Source organism: Equus asinus, chromosome X (assembly GCF_041296235.1).
Source record: "Equus asinus isolate D_3611 breed Donkey chromosome X, EquAss-T2T_v2, whole genome shotgun sequence".
In the NCBI taxonomy this organism is placed as follows: Eukaryota; Metazoa; Chordata; class Mammalia; order Perissodactyla; family Equidae; genus Equus; species Equus asinus.
Window position 1 is genome coordinate 75,882,187 of NC_091820.1, and position 16,174 is coordinate 75,898,360.

The following is a 16,174-nucleotide window of genomic DNA, read 5'->3' on the forward strand; positions in this document are numbered from 1 at the left end:
AGTGTTGGCCACATTTGGAACCAAAATGTTACCATAACTGTAGGCTAGGTTAAATGTGAGTATAATCTTTAGGATTAATTATCTTATTCTAGTTTGGAGGACCACATTTTATGTTCCCCTTTTTGCTGAGGAAGATTGGCGCTGAGCTGTGCCCATCTTCCTCTATTTTAAATGTGGGACGACTGCCACAGCATGGCTTGACAAGTGGTGTGTGGGTCCACACATGGGATCCAAACCAGCAAACCCCGGGCCACCAAAGTGGAATGTGCAAACTTAACTGCTGCGCCACCAGGCTGGGCCCAAAATTAACATGATTTTTAAGTAATGTTGGGAAATAAATCAAATCACTCAGTGCACTTTTTCAATGTGCAGGGCCAATGGGGTCATAAACATTCATTGTAGCTAACATCCGAGCATTTGTGGAGTACTTAGAGACAATAAAGAGCTCCTCAAAAATGGTCATTCACCAACCCAACACATGCCCAAGCAGAGTGCATGAACTTAACTTCTCCGCCACTGGGCCAGGGCCCCCATAGTCCCCTTTTTCAGTGCTAGCTCATTGTTTGGGGGAAAGCAGAGCTCAGGGGCTTATAGGAAGGAAAGATACCCAACTAAAGTTTGGTCAAGACAAAGCAGAAGGTCAGAAAGGGACAATTGTGAAAACTTGGCCATTTTTCCCACTACCTATCTATACCAAAGTAAGCACAATAAAAATAATTTACTAATATTGTGCTTACTCTGTTCCAAACACTCACTGTGTGTGTGTATACAGATATGTGTGTATACGTATACACATACACATATATGCATACCTCATACCTATTTGACCCTAACAATAGCCCTATAAGATCTTTTACAGATGAGGAAACCATGGTACAGAGAGCTTCAGTGAGTTGCCTAAAGTTACAGACCTCACAAGTAGAACAGCCGTGGTTTGAACCCAAGCAACCTGTCCAGAATATCTCTTTTAAAAAAGAAAGAAAAAGTTGATATCATAAAACAAGTACTTCTTTTATCTCAAAATAATTGTTTTATTGCATTTTAATAGTTGCATTGAATATATTTAATGCTATAAGATATTTCTGGAAGAATAATATTTTTAAAAACTTTCACTTCCGTCAACTACGGTGATGCTACAGACCCATCACCAAGTCATTTTCAAGAGTATATACACCTTCTCTACCCAGCCTGATATAATACAGTTGACATACACCGTGGAGATTAGGTCTGTCCTCTGCTGCCCTTTATTTTTGGTTCATTGCATTTATGTATACATTTGAAGGATATTTTGGATATTAAATTCAAGAAGCTATAAACCTTAAATGTATTAAGTGTCAGAATATTCATTAACTTTGGATTTACTGCAAATGTTTCCATAAAAAGTCGAATTAATCTCTTGAACTCCTGAACTTCACCTATTTAGGTTTTTAAAAAGATAAATTATAAAATATGGCTGTTATATTCATTTTAATTCAGAGTAAGTGAAAAATATGAGGATCTTGCATTTGTAAAAGAAAATAGGGCAACACATTATCTTAGCTAAGAATGAAGTGCCTAAATGAATGCATTATTGTCTTTTAGATTCTAAAACATCAAAGGACCTAGAATTTCTCAATGATTTCCTCACCTATTTAAATTTAAATGACTTCAGAGGCCTCACCAAGCAGGACCTATTTTCAGATTCCAAATCAGAGATTGAAGTTCCAGAGATAGGCACTTTTTTCTACCTTCCTCCTAAAAGATTGTATTTCACAGAGAAGCTAGTGGCATTCAAAGAGCGGAATAAAAGCAAACGGCACACTACATAGTTCACTCATTCTTTAACCAGTTGGTATTCAGCTGGCTGATAGCTAATTTGAGGGGAAAACACATTTCAACACATAGCCACCTGTGATTGAATAAATTAGTGTAAGCAACGTTTATTTTCAACTAAAGAGAGAAGTAAACTTTTTTGAACCTTGTTAATGTTAAAAAAGAAAAGCATTTCTTGGTTAAACACAAACTGGGTTCCCTTAGTTAGTACTAACCTGAAAATTTCCATGTAGACATTTTTCTTCAAGATCCCTCCCCCTTTGGCTAAACCTGAGTCTAAATTGCCCTCAGGGTTTGCACAAATAGCCATGCTTGTTAAAGAGTATGTTCACCAAAGTGCTAAACTGAAGATGGCAGAAACAGAACTGACTGAAATTCTCAAAGGAGTCTATTTCTTATTTCTTTATATTTGCCTGAGGTGAATTTACAAAGTGGCTTCTTTCAGTCTAGGCTGGTGGGTATCAGAAAGAGTAGCTTCAGTAGCAAAGCAAGTAAAAGCCCCTTTCTGCCACTGGCCTATCTTGCAGACTCCTGCCATTTGTGTAATCATTTGCCCCAAGCCTTCATGAAGAAGAGGGAGGCAATGAGAGTGTTTGAGCGAATTATATTAAAGTGTCCATTTTACTGGTGTCTCCAAGGTCCTTCTTCATCCCTTATCCTATTCAACCATCCAGAAATATCTGGAAGTTCTTTTTTCAGAAATTCTTTTAAATTTATAATTTAGGAGATTGAAAATGCAAAAGCACATTGAAATATTTTTAAAATGTTATCTCCAAATGAAACTAATTCTGAGGGTCCGTTCCTGAAGAGATGTATCCACACACTTTGGCTTTAGTGAAGGATTATTTTCACACATTACTTTTTGGAAGATTGTGATCTAACAAATGCACGAGGCTAAATCTACAGCAATTGTGAATGGCATTTCTTTTATACTAGCCAGTTTTCCTTATGATTCAATTTAGTGTTAGTAATGCCATGAGAAAATGAAATCACACTAAGAGCTCTAACTTAGCGTCACCGCCTACAAGGAAACGCATTTGCCTTCTTCCTGTGGATGTTCCATAGATGTACTCTTCCAGGGATATTGTACTACAGGTACAGGAAGCAGTATTTTAGTAGCTTCTTATTTTGCTTTGGAATAGATTCTTTATTTAACTCAGTGGGAAGAGGCTGAAAATTTGGTCAGTGGTAAAAAGTCGCAGATAATTTGAAGGACATCTCTACTTTGATCTTTTTGGATTCTCCTTCCATGCTTGTTCAAGACTTCTGCTTGCACCTGACGTTCAGTGTCACAGCTGTTAAGGTAGCCATCATCACAGATAAATAACTGTTTTGTCTTACGTGTTTGTTTTCGTTTATTTGTTTTTTGGTAATTTTTGTTGCTGTTTTTGTCGATTCTGTGGCCCCTATACAAACCTATGTGCATTCCCTGGATCTTATTTTCATGTGGTTATGAGGACTCTATGATTTCAGCATTGTCCTCCCTTTCTATGATCATAACTTTATTATCTGCCTTCTATTATCCCGTCTGGTTACTTGAGCTTTCCCTACATTATGTCCTCCAATTGCCCAGTCTCGCTACATTTTCATCATTTTATGAAATCTCTCCCTGGTTGCATTTATCTCCCCATCTCATCATTGCCATCTTGGACTTTTCATCCTTGGCTTCTCACTCTGTTTATAGTGCCGATTTTCAATTGTAGTCCTTTCACAGATTGTATTCTCCACAGGCCACTAAACCTGTTTGGGGAAAAAAAACACAAAATTGTACTGAAGATTTAGCTTCCTACACATTCCTGGTATTAAGCTTCCATTGTAGTTCTAGGTATTGTTCAGAAGTCTTTTTATTCTCCTTCCATTAACTTTCTATCCCAGGCCTTGAATGACTATCCCAAACTTTTTCAACCATCTTCAAGTTCCTTTCACAATTTCCATCCCTGAATTATCAGCAGATTACTTTAAGTCCTGCTGTCCTAAGGTAGAAACCATCTTTGTAACCCCAATATACTTTTGAGGTTCTTTCTAGTCTCACATTTATTCTCTTTCAATTATTGAAATATCTAGCTCTTTAGTTTCTTTCTACATGCCACTTCTGTTTTTCCCTTTAAAAATGTATAAATGTAATTTGACAAGGAAAATAAATATGAAATAAAAAATGCCCCCAAGTATGCTGTCCTTTTAAGATATTGCTGTAATTCACTACTAAGTTGAGGAAATCACCTCACCCTATTAACCACATTTTCTCACTACACATTCCCTGCATAATCTATTTTCTTTACCTGCCAACTAAAATAGTGACCCTTAACATCTGTCCAAGATTTTCTGCTTACTGCATTCAGAACTTTCAGTTACATTTGACATTTTAACCACTGCTCCTCTCTCAGTCTTTCTGGAAAACTCTTCCAGAAAGCCTTCTGTGATCTGTCCATCCATATCTACACATAATTAGATTTTGAGTTCATGTTATTCAAGTACATGTTTCCTCTGTATCTCTTCAGTTCCTAGCACAATATCATATTTCACTTTTTAAAAGCACTTAGTATATTTGTCTTATTTTTAGTTCCCAAATTTTGATAAGAGTTTAATAGAACTGACAATCCAAAGGAAACTGATTTCCAGTTTTCCAGAATAAAATGTAGAATATTCCACTAATGTAATAGGAGATGCTGATTATACAGAGATTTAACAATCTTTTCAGGGTCCTCTGGCTTCATGTAAAACAGAAAGAAATATGTGTCACGAGTAGTGAACTCTTCCTTAGCCCTAATCCAGGCAGTTGGAATTCTGCTTTTTGGTCTGTATAGAAGTATTCTGGAAAAATCAATGCTGAAAGGTATCTTCTTTTAAAAACTCTGATACTCTGAATGTTTTTTCAAGTATTTTTCTATAGGGCCCCAATTGACTGAACTGTCCAAATTGGATTCTTTACTTCTTTAAAAATGTTATTTTTATTTGCTCTTAAGCAAAAAAAAAAAAAAAAAAAAAAAAAGGGCGGGGGAGAGAGAGAGAGAGAGAGAGAGAAAGCTACATGATCACACTGCTTCCCTTTTCTCATTCCTTACTGAAAACTCGAAATCTCCCATGAAAATGTTCTAAGCCCTCATACCTATCATTGTCTCACCTTGCAGCATCAAAATTCACCCATTATATCTCCAGGAAACAGATGCTTTCACTCTGTGTGTGGCGTAGTATTGAGGATGTTCTGAAATAAAATCATACATATTCATTTCAACTCTATGCCCGATTCCGAATGTATGGGAAACAATAGACAGTGACATCTTAAGTAAAATAAGTCAAGGTTTTAAAAGGTTTTGAAATATATTTTATTCAAAGCAGTAGAAAAAAGAGAAAGCATTTTAAAGCTTTATTTGAATCGCACTCTTACATGTATTAAATACACTCTTCCCAGGTCTTTAGCTTTACAATAGTGTTAGGTGTAGTTATAAATTCAGCGTTTTGCATACGTATGCTTTCCATTTTTACAGATTGGGCAGTTTTCCATTTCTTTTTTCCCAGCAACTGTTGAAAGTCGTTGCTTCTGTCCATTCAATGCCATCCGAGTCAGTACATAATTTGGAAGCCTTGTCTGGCACTATCACTAACTCAGCATCTGATACATTGAAATTAATACTTCAAACTATAGAGCTCTGATTAGAATTTACATCTCTGATTTTAACCAAGCAATTGAAGCAATTAAAATTCGATTCTAAACTTAGATTTTCATATCAGAAACAGTGACTCTCTGTTAGATGTCCTCACTGCTAAATTAACACCTTTGAAATGGAAAATCTCCCTATTTTAGGAGAAGAAATCATTTTACTTTCACCTTCTTAATTCCTGTCTTTTGATTTCTGAAAATAACTGGCAGGGGAAACATTCCCAGGAAATTTGTTGGATAATGTTTTCTAATAAAGTTTGCCAATATCATTGATATAAAGATATCTGCTGAGCTCTCTCTTTCAGACTGCTATCAAGCCATGTTTATTCCATGCAATCATGTTTTTCTTCGTGGCTGAGCTAAGACTTAGTTACTGCATGATTTATTGCTCTCTTACCACCAGTATGGAACAGTCTTTTTCAGTACCCAGTTAATATACGAGTCATATTCACATGTGTTATAGCATGTTCTTTTGCAACAAGGCTGGTTTTTCATAGTATTGTAACATTCATAATTTTGTAGGCTTTATAGTGATAACATACAACAGGATTTTCACTGAGTCTTTCAGTCATCAAAAGTTCCTGAATTATCTTAGAGACAATTTATTTTATGTGTCATGTCCCTTAAGCATTATGGTTTGAGGACTGGAACAAGCATACATTAATGTTTAGAGAAATGGTACAGGTAGATTGGACCCGTGGAGGTGGATGAAGTTTGGCAATACATGACAGTATTGATTCAAATATTTTGTCTCTTTCTATCAAGCCACATTTATATTGGAAGGTTAAGAACTTTTCTTCTGAACACCTATTTCTCCAAGAGAGTTGACAAGGGTTCAAGAGACAGATATTGATACATTTATAAATAAGACTTGAGATTTTAAACTCTCATATCTTATGACCATTAGGTTAGGCGCATTTTCTTTGCATACTTCTTTGTATTCATTTACGTCTCACATATTTGCCCCTCATCATGCATTTAATTTTGAAGGGCAACTATCCCACTTAACTCACAGGGAAGCCTCTGCGAATTAATTATCTGGTATTATTTTACCAAAAGATTATAAATATACTAGCCAATTTCCTAGCCAATGTCTTGAAGAGCACTGTGAAACCACTCTTCCTCATTTATTTGAATTATTTCTTTACTGCTTAAAAGAAGTTTCTAAGATTAACCTCTATGCTTTAAATTAGACACATTAAAGTGGTAAATCATTTAGTTTAATGTTGAGATATAGAGAATTAATAATTCACGATGTCTTCTAAATACCTTTAGCCTATGCCTAAAACACTACTTGAAACTTAGTAAATATTTAATGAAAATTTGTTGTCATTTATTTAACAAACGTATATGGAATGGTTTCTATGTATCAGACTCTGTGTTTGGTGATGAAAATATCTAAGGGAATGAGATAGGCTCTTTGACCTCAAGGACCCCTTTGTACAATAAGGAGAACAGATATGTAAACCAAAAATTCAATCTTATATAACTAGGTTAGTTCACTGTAATAATGCATTATAAAATATTTTCTTGAATCAAACTGAGTTTCACTTACATCTACTTAGAGTTTCTGTCAGGCTTACTTATTTAGAGGTAAGGGCTTCCATAGATTCACTAACCTTTATTTAAAATATAATGGCTTCTTGTTTATCTTCATGTTTTGGAGCACCTACATTTTGGTCTCGTTTTAGCTTATGTCAGTCATATAAGCCATTGAATTTTTATTCTGGTCAAATGGCATCCCCCCTCCCATTATGTTTGACTCCTCTTGGCCTAAAGTATTTATCAGATACCCTTTAACAGCTTGTTTTATTATTTATGAATGAGAGTTATTGTTATTCAAATATACTTTAAACATTGATTTAAGAGTAGGGTTTTCTCCTTGAAGTGCATAATGCTTCAAACAGTGCATCCTTTTACTAACATGACAGATTACCCTCCTGATTTTCGTGAAAACAAGATGTGTAGTGGAGCAAATCTCAAATACTGACCTTCAGTTTTTTCCATACTAAGCAGTTGTGAATGCAATGCTGTAAATCTCTAGCATTAAAGGAACTGTCTCTGGGATCTGTTTCATATTCTGTAATAAAGGTGATTGCTGGGAATTGTTTGTTGTGTAACTCCGGAACAGGTTGTGTATCATTTTTATCGATGATAGGATACCATCTCTGTAATGCCTGTGTAAAGTTGTCTGGGTGTTAAATTGATTTAAAACATTATGCTTTGGATTAGCCATAAAAATTGCAGTGGCTATTGTGAAACCGAAAATTCCATTAGAAGGCTGAGCAAAGAAACCGCCCGCAATAGGAAAAAAAATGCACAAATCACAGCCGAAAACAATGCAGCTAAACTTAGTAAACAAAAGTTCTATCGGGCAAGGTTTTTGACTTTTGTTGGGCTTTGTGAAACCGGTAGAAGGCAAATGCTCAATTAGTCCAGTTGCTTCTCCCGTGTCTTTATACTCATCAGTTAAAGCCGCTCACTGCACAGTGATTCTCAAGCCGGCAGGGAGTTTTTGCAGTGTTTCTCAACTCTGGCTGCATGTTTTAATCATCTAGGGGACCGTGAAAATTTACAATGCCCAGTTTGCATCCCAGACCAATTACATCAGCATCTCTGGGGTAGGACCCAGGCATGGTTATTTTTTTAAGGTTCCCAGATGTTTCAAATACATAGCCAAATCTGAGAACTACTTTATTCCGGTCTTACTGCCTTTAACTTAGATTCAGTAAATTTTATTTGTTTCTGTAGCAAAGCCTCGTTATAAAATCCAAAGTTTCATTGAGAAAAAAATTGAATTGGTTGGTCTTTTTATGAATTTTAGTAAAATAGTACCATAATTTTATTGTGATGTGCAATATAGCTCACATATAATATAGGAACAGTAGCCACAGAAAAGGCAAGCAATGACCAGCAACGTATTTGCCAATGAGGTTAATCAGACCTACTGATAACATGCATCTGTGAATGTGAATGATATAAAACCTTCCAAAAAAGTAGCACACACCTTCTATATGTTTATTTAATCCCTGGTTAATAGAGCCCAGTTAGATTGTTTTTGCAATCTTACAATTTAATAATATTTAAAAGACTCTATGATGATTTTAGCAAACTGCATTTCAAGTCTCATTATTGAGTAAGGACAGTAATGTGCCTGTTTATGTTGATCCAAATAACAACCATGACATGTATAACTTTCCGTATTTTGTTGTTTTGAATGAAGTATTGAAATAGTATTGCTTCATGACCCTTTCTCAATTCAAGGTAATAGTCTATTAAATATACGTATTTGAAATATATAAACACATAACAGCTGAATGACATTTGCATTCTTCCCGTGTCTATATTGTAGTACTGCAAGATAAACAAAACTTTGTCAGACAGGAAAGATTTCAGGAAAATGATGAGAGTAGGAGGTAGCCAGCTAAAAGTGGAGCTCAATTGGTGATGGGGGTTAATTAAAGGCAGTGGTAACAGGAGAAGTATGTAGGAACTGATGGCAAAGTAAGATTGGGCATGCAGCAGATAAAGCTCTGTAGACTGATGATATATATGGGTACTCTTTGACCCATTTACAAAATGTGAAAAAAGCGAAGATTATATTGTTCTTAACCTAAAGAGTGTAAAATGTGAATCCTTGATCTTTTACTCTGCTCTCATTATTCAAGTGGCTGTTATCAAGAAATCTGTTTAAATATGAACAGCACCCCACAAATCCTTCATGTATTTTTTTTTCAGTGTATTAGAGGATTAGAAAAATTTTTTAGATGTAGAGACTTTTAAATTGTGTCATTTTCTGCCTAGCACATACTATTTAGTATATAAAACCTCTTCATGTGACACATAACAATATTTTTAAGAGATGTATTAATTGTGCATTGGGTTGTTACAACACTCCATTATTAATACTTTCTCTAGTAGAGAATGTTACTGCTATTTCAGAATCCCTATTGATATTTTAATACAAAACACCAAAAATTCAACCTCACTGGGACACTTTTTATACCAACCACTAATCATGTTTAAGTTAATATTTAGTGCAGGTTATTCTCATCGGCACTATCAGGAGATAGCAAACAGTGTCATTTTTTTATATTGCATGTCTTTTTGCTTAAATTTATCTTATCATATGCTTTCACTATAGATAAGATTGTTCTCAATAGATGGAATCTATAGCATCATAGCCATAGCATCCTATCCTTGCTTTCTGATTCCGTGCTGCTACCCTCACTATGTGGAATTATCTCACCTTGTTTAGTTTAAAATAAGTGAAAACTTTTGTTAAAGAAGTTATAGTTAGCATTTATTGAAACTTGAGGAGTTGTGGCATAAGAGATTAGAAGTTTGGAAAGAAGGAACATTATTCAGATCTGAATATTATTCCACTCCAACTGTAAATATGTCCTTTAGAGTTGTGTGGTTTGACAACGCTCGTGCAACTTTTCAAGTGGAGGTCATAACTATATTGAGAACGTGCCCAAGAATAAACTCAAAGTTTTCTCACATCAAAAACACAACTCAGACATTGGCCATTAAAAAACTGCCACAACTTAGTTCGCAGAACATCTTTTTGGACGTAAATTAATCCATATTTCCTAAGTCAAGAGGAAGGAAACTCACATGTGATAGAATAATTTATTTGTTGGAAATTACTATTCCACTTGGAATGCACCACTCTAAGATATTATAGATGATGCTGTCTTAATTTATGCTTTCCTTATTAACGCAAGTGTAATTTCCTGCCTAAGAAGTCTTTTATCCTAAGTAGAAAAATCAACTTACTATATAACACACAGAAATTTCCTGTTTGAATTCAATGTATTGGATTTCTACGTAAGTTTTTACCTTTTAGGATGTGTTGTATTTTGTTATTTCACATCAAAAAATGTGCCAATAAAAGACATTGAAATGATTCTTAGTAATTAAACAGAAATAAAATAATTTCTGAAAGCATATCCCTAATTCCAAATTTGATGACTTACTATGGTCAAATATATATATAAATGTGTATACTAGTTTTAAGGTCAATAATAGCCTAGATTTTCACATTTGTCTGATAGAAACTATCTAAACTAAATGTAGACCTGATTTGAATGTAATCGTGACATTTTAAAATTACAATTTAACAGTGACTGAAAAAGATGTATTTGTAATCATTGAAAGTAATAGCCATCTACGTACAATAGTGAAAACACTTTCAACGCAACTTTCAATATACAATTAATCTCAGTCTTCGGTCTTTGGTCTAGTGCTGTACCTATACTCATAGATAGTTTGACCATTTTTATTGTTTTTGAGAGGGCAGCATACATTGTGAATATCATGGATTAGAAATCAGAAAATCCAGCATCTGTTAATTATGGAAAATGGGAAAACAAATGAGTCGCTTTGAAAAAACATATCCTTTGAAACACAAAGCTATTAATCTGATACCTTTTTTAAAAATTTTGATATTATAGTGAAAAGTAGCTCTTTATTTATTAGATGTAGTATTAAGTGTAGGAAAAACTTGAAATAAATCTATGAGACAGGAAGAATAAAAATTATTTTCAGCAAATGAACCAATGAACTTACTGAATATATGTTGGAGTTCAGAATGAGTTCCTTTTATAATATTATAAGCATGAGTATCTGTTTTTCAACTAACTGAATTTTAAGTATCTGTGGTGGTGATGGCAACTGGGTGGTGATGGTGGATGAGGGCCCTTTGTACACTGAACCCATTGGACTAAACTGATTAGAAGATGATACACCAACAAAGCATGCTACTCAACATCGTACTGGATAGTTTTATTGGCCATACTGCTGCTCAACTCCACAGCAACTTAACGTCCTTTCCATTTCTGAATCAAGGATTATTTTTATAAAGTCAAGCATTTGGATAGTTGAATTTGTATTTCGATCTATCCAACTTTAATTTGTGTATGTTTGCATATATACATTGTAGAAAAAAAATGGGTGGTTAAAAAAAGTAAGAGCACACTTGGGCAGCTGACATTAAAAGTTGCAAAGTTGAATCTGGCAAGATGATTAGTAGAAGTAAATATGCAATTTGAAACAAGAACAGACATCAATGTGGTTGAGTGATACACAATTCATAGGGAAAGTTACCATTGGTTAATCGTAAAAGTCCTAAATTATGAGGCATAAAATTGTAATCTCTGGTGATTGGATTGTATGACTCTGTCAGATGGCTTTTCCTTCAATCAGTGAAAGTTCAAATTAAGAACAAGTGAATTATGGATGTTGACCTAATAATTATGCCATATTTTCAGTTCATCTGGATCCTGTATGATGGCCTCATACCCTTCTTAGACTAATCTGGTGGCAGAATAAGAAGAAGCCTCCTGTGTCTAAAATACACATTATAATGATTGCTTTCTGGATTCAAATTCATTCATTCATTCAATAAACATTTATGGAAGGCCCACTGTGTGGCAGGAACTTGGCTAGTTGTTAGGTTGTGACATACGTGTTCAGACATAGACATTAGTCAGATCATTTAGACTTTTTGGACCTGAATTTCTGTGAGAAAAAAGAACAGGAAGAATTAAAGGCCAGGGAGAAAGAAGAGAAGCAGCAGGGGAAGAGGAAGGAAAAGGAGAAAAAGAAGGAAAGGAAGAAGGGGAAAGGAGAGTGGCGGAGGATGAGAAGTTCTAAAATAATGTGTTTGGAGTTGTCATTTCATTCCATGAAGGCTGTCCAGCAAATGATTGAAAAAAAGGTCTAATAAATGACTAAGTTTAAAATTTATTTTAGCTTTTGAAGTTTAAATGTGAGAGTGTTCATATTCAAAACTTTCCTTATAAAGTATATAAAAAATTATAAAATTTAGAGGATTTTAACTCTACATATTTAACGTCCTCCAAAAATAATACCCTAGTTCAATTTTTGAAAAGGATGTAGAATTTAAAATTATAGAGTTTAGCATAATATAGGGAACTGAAAGAGGACATGGTTCGATGTTATTTAGCAAGCCTGTATCATTCAATTATATAAAACACTAGAAGTAGAATATCATCGCATGATGAAGTTAAGTACAGTATGCCATAAGAAATGTTCCAAAACTAAAACGATAATGTGAAATAGCACAGGTGTTCTTATATATACAAACAGAAGAGACGATATGTTAAATTCTTTACAATGGATTATGCTAAAATAAAATAAGAATAGCATTTATTCTTTTTGGTCAAGTTTGGCTATTTATGAGCTAGATAGTTAATTCGATAGCAGGTCAATTTTGTGATAAAATCTGAACACTTACCTTCACTATTAATATATTTTGACCACGATGAATAACTAGAGTGAAATCTGCCCTAGTGTATACTAATTCCACTATTTCTGATGGGAAAGCATGAGTAGACTGTTAAGAGGTTTTTCTTTATTGGGAAATTATGAACACTATTTTCGGTAATACTGGAGTTGTGAATCTACTCCACGACATTTAAGAAGACACTTATAAAGTCAATCACAGTCTCTTGATATTAGAAAAAGCAGACTAGAGCTTATAAAAATGTTTCTCTCTCTATCTATAGATCTAGCACTGCTCAAATTTATTGAGCACATACCACGTGCTAAGAAATATGTGAAGCTGGGATTTGAAGACTTAGTATGACACTAAAGCCAGATCTCTTGAGCTAAAAATTAAATTGACAAGATAGGAAAATCTATATCCCCAGCTCACGACAAGATAATTCCAAGGAGTATTAATCGTTTTAACAACACTATGGCAATACTTAACACCATATAAAAACAGATATATTTTTAAATTGAATAAATTTATTTTTATGTGGCATTTGGGGGTATGGGAAACAATTACTAATTTGCTTGCCCCTGCTCTTCCTTACGGCAAGAAAAACTATGTCAGTAAGGATTTCTTTACAGTTTTTATTGAAATGATCTTCCTTCGTTATGGTTGCTTTAATCCCCTAACCATGAGTGTGTAGTGTTGCAATATGATTAAAGCAGAGTGTACTGAAATTCGGATTAGCATGTTTTCTCTGTCAGAAGTGAAGTTTTTCTTGTAATCCAGTTTTCACATCATGGCCAACATTGATGAGTCAGTGATTTAGTGTGATTTTATTTCATTTTATTTTTGCTATTTACAACGATGTTTAGGTTTCTAATGCCTGACTTTCTTCCCACGTTTCCATTTCAAGTTCCACAAATCACATTATTTTCTAATAAAAAGAGGTGAGTGCTCTTCATGATCTAATGAACAATTTTGCACATATGGCCATATAAAACGCCGTATCATCATGTAAAATATAGCCAGTGTCTCTAAACATATTTATTCCATTTATTCATCTTTCACTAGCCATAGAGTTTCTTATAAATAATTCTTTTTGAGGTGTATATCTTGGACTCTTTAGATTAAATTTTCGGTTTTACATGAAGTTAAGTATGGAAAGAGGGAAGATATTTTTCTTTTATTTAGTGTCTTTTCTTTTTTCTGGATGAGCCTTATGAGGCGTTCATCAACTGCCATTTTAAACTAATTGTTGTAGTTCATTTTTTCCTCGTAAAATGCAAATTAAGACATCGCATGTGAATTCTATTTAGTGTTCTATTGATAGTCAATTTAGTCAATTATTACTAACATAAATCAACATATTTATGCAAATTTAGTGACCACTATAAAATGTTCTTGTTAAATTTTACTATACTTGGGAGAGACTTAGTCAAATTAGTGCTAATCAATATAATGGCTCATATTTATTCCTGTTGGCTCGAAAGTTGTGCTTCCTAAATGTATTTTAGAAAGACAAAATAAAAAAACCCTCAAATCTGCATGTATGGAATAAACTGTGTGTAAGACTGGATCAAGCTATAAAACATTGTAAATTGCTATGTGCTTTTTAAGCAATTATAATTTAACACAAAAAGAAAAAGTTATGCCAATACCAGCTGTAAAGTTTATTCTGTTCTACCTCTCCAAAATAAGACATCAAAAAATAATATTTTAATCCACTATAATGTCCACGATTTAGTATAATTCTGAGAATGGGAGAAATTGGTATTACTGAGCCTCTTCTAGATAGGCACGCTTAATGACCACCAACAAATGCAGAATGTGAACAATTTTTGCTGGGAAGCAGGGCCACTTTCTTTCCGAAGCTTTTAAGGAAGCTAAAATTGTTTGTGCACAAGAATATTTCTACTGCCTGAAAAATACAGGTCTTTTTAATGCGTGAGCAAGGTATTTTCTAATGCAATGCATAGATTTTATTTGGGTGATAATCTGGTGTCAACTCTCAATGACTTTTTTACAGAAATTTGTGTAGAAACAAGCTGGAACTCCAGGGTCCAGGACAGAAAATACTATCTCTTCACGTCTGGGATTGCATTTCAAATTTAATCTGAAGGACCTGATGAGATATGCCAAACTGCCTGAAAACAATTTGGGTAGCTAGTCAACTGTGGGATCTGGAGGCCCATAGACACTAAAAGCACTTTTCTTTGCTTTTTTCCCTCTGCTTTCTCACTCCAAATAACTGCAGACTGAGTACATGCAATCTATACTGACACTGCAATGACGACACAAGTACAGCTGTTTTTACTGCGATGAAAGATGACCTTTATTCAGTGCCCAGTTGTTTTCTGTTATCATTATTATTATTATTTGGATATCGGTATGCAATGTGAGGCAGATATGCTAGCAAAATCTATGGTACTGGTCCCATGGTGTTATAGAGCATGGATTTTCTGACACAGTGCAGCATATTTTAAGAAAAGTAGCAAGTCAATCTATGTATGTAATAATGTATCTTTATGCTTTAAGTTTGGTCAGAGAACTAAAATTGAAAACAAGGAAATATATTGATATAAATTTTCTATTTTTCTATTTATACATATATATGAATACTCATTTAAAAAAGTTTTTTCAGCACTGCTTTATCTCATCTAGGTGGTTTTGGCTGTGCTTTCATTAATAAACCTAGAAAAAACTCTTTACTCTTGGTGCACAAAAATATTCCCGCATTCACGGAAGATTCAGAAATGGCCCTTAATTGAGGGATATTGATGGTTAGCTCAAAGTCCACTTGACATTTTGAAAAATAGAAGGGGATATTGGGCATTGTTCCTCTTAATGCTTTAAATGCAATTCAAAAAGTAAAATAAATAAAGTAAATAAAGAGAAAAATAAATGGACATAGTGCAGACAGACTCCCTCCAAGAGGCCATTTATCTCGTTCTAAATTAAATGGGCTTCTGTACTTTCAAATTGATGCTTAGACAAAGGATGTTCTCCTAAATGATTTTACTGGTTTTCAATTCTGGCGATTCTCTATTAAAGAATTTAGTTTACTTCTTAGTGCTGTGGAGACTAAAAATGAACTAAGTAGCAACGACTAAAAATCTGAAAATATAGCAAGAAAGCCATTGCAATGTGCAGATATTGGTTCCCTTAAAACAATCTCACATCTACAAACATGAAAGTACTTTAAGTGATCAAATAAGGCCTAATCATACTTGCTTCATTGGGTTGTTGTAAGGATTAAATAAGTGTATATTAAATAAGTTCATGTATCTCAAATTAATTTTAAGAGTGCCTGGCATATATAAGTGCTATACAAGTTTAGCTATTATTATTAGCATTAGTGGTAGTGATAGTATGATTTAATACACCATATTGACATGACTTTAAAAAATGGCTACAAAACTAGCAGCTTGTTGTTGGAATTGACCTCTCTCAACATATCT

The 16,174-nt window shown here is 34.1% G+C and overlaps 1 protein-coding gene across 7 annotated transcripts in view; it reads left to right on the plus strand.

The window, feature by feature from the left end:
• The window catches only part of PCDH11X (protocadherin 11 X-linked), a 664,017-nt gene that overhangs the window by 355,163 nt on the left and 292,680 nt on the right, over positions 1-16,174 (plus strand). The gene's annotated exons all lie outside the window — the stretch shown is intronic.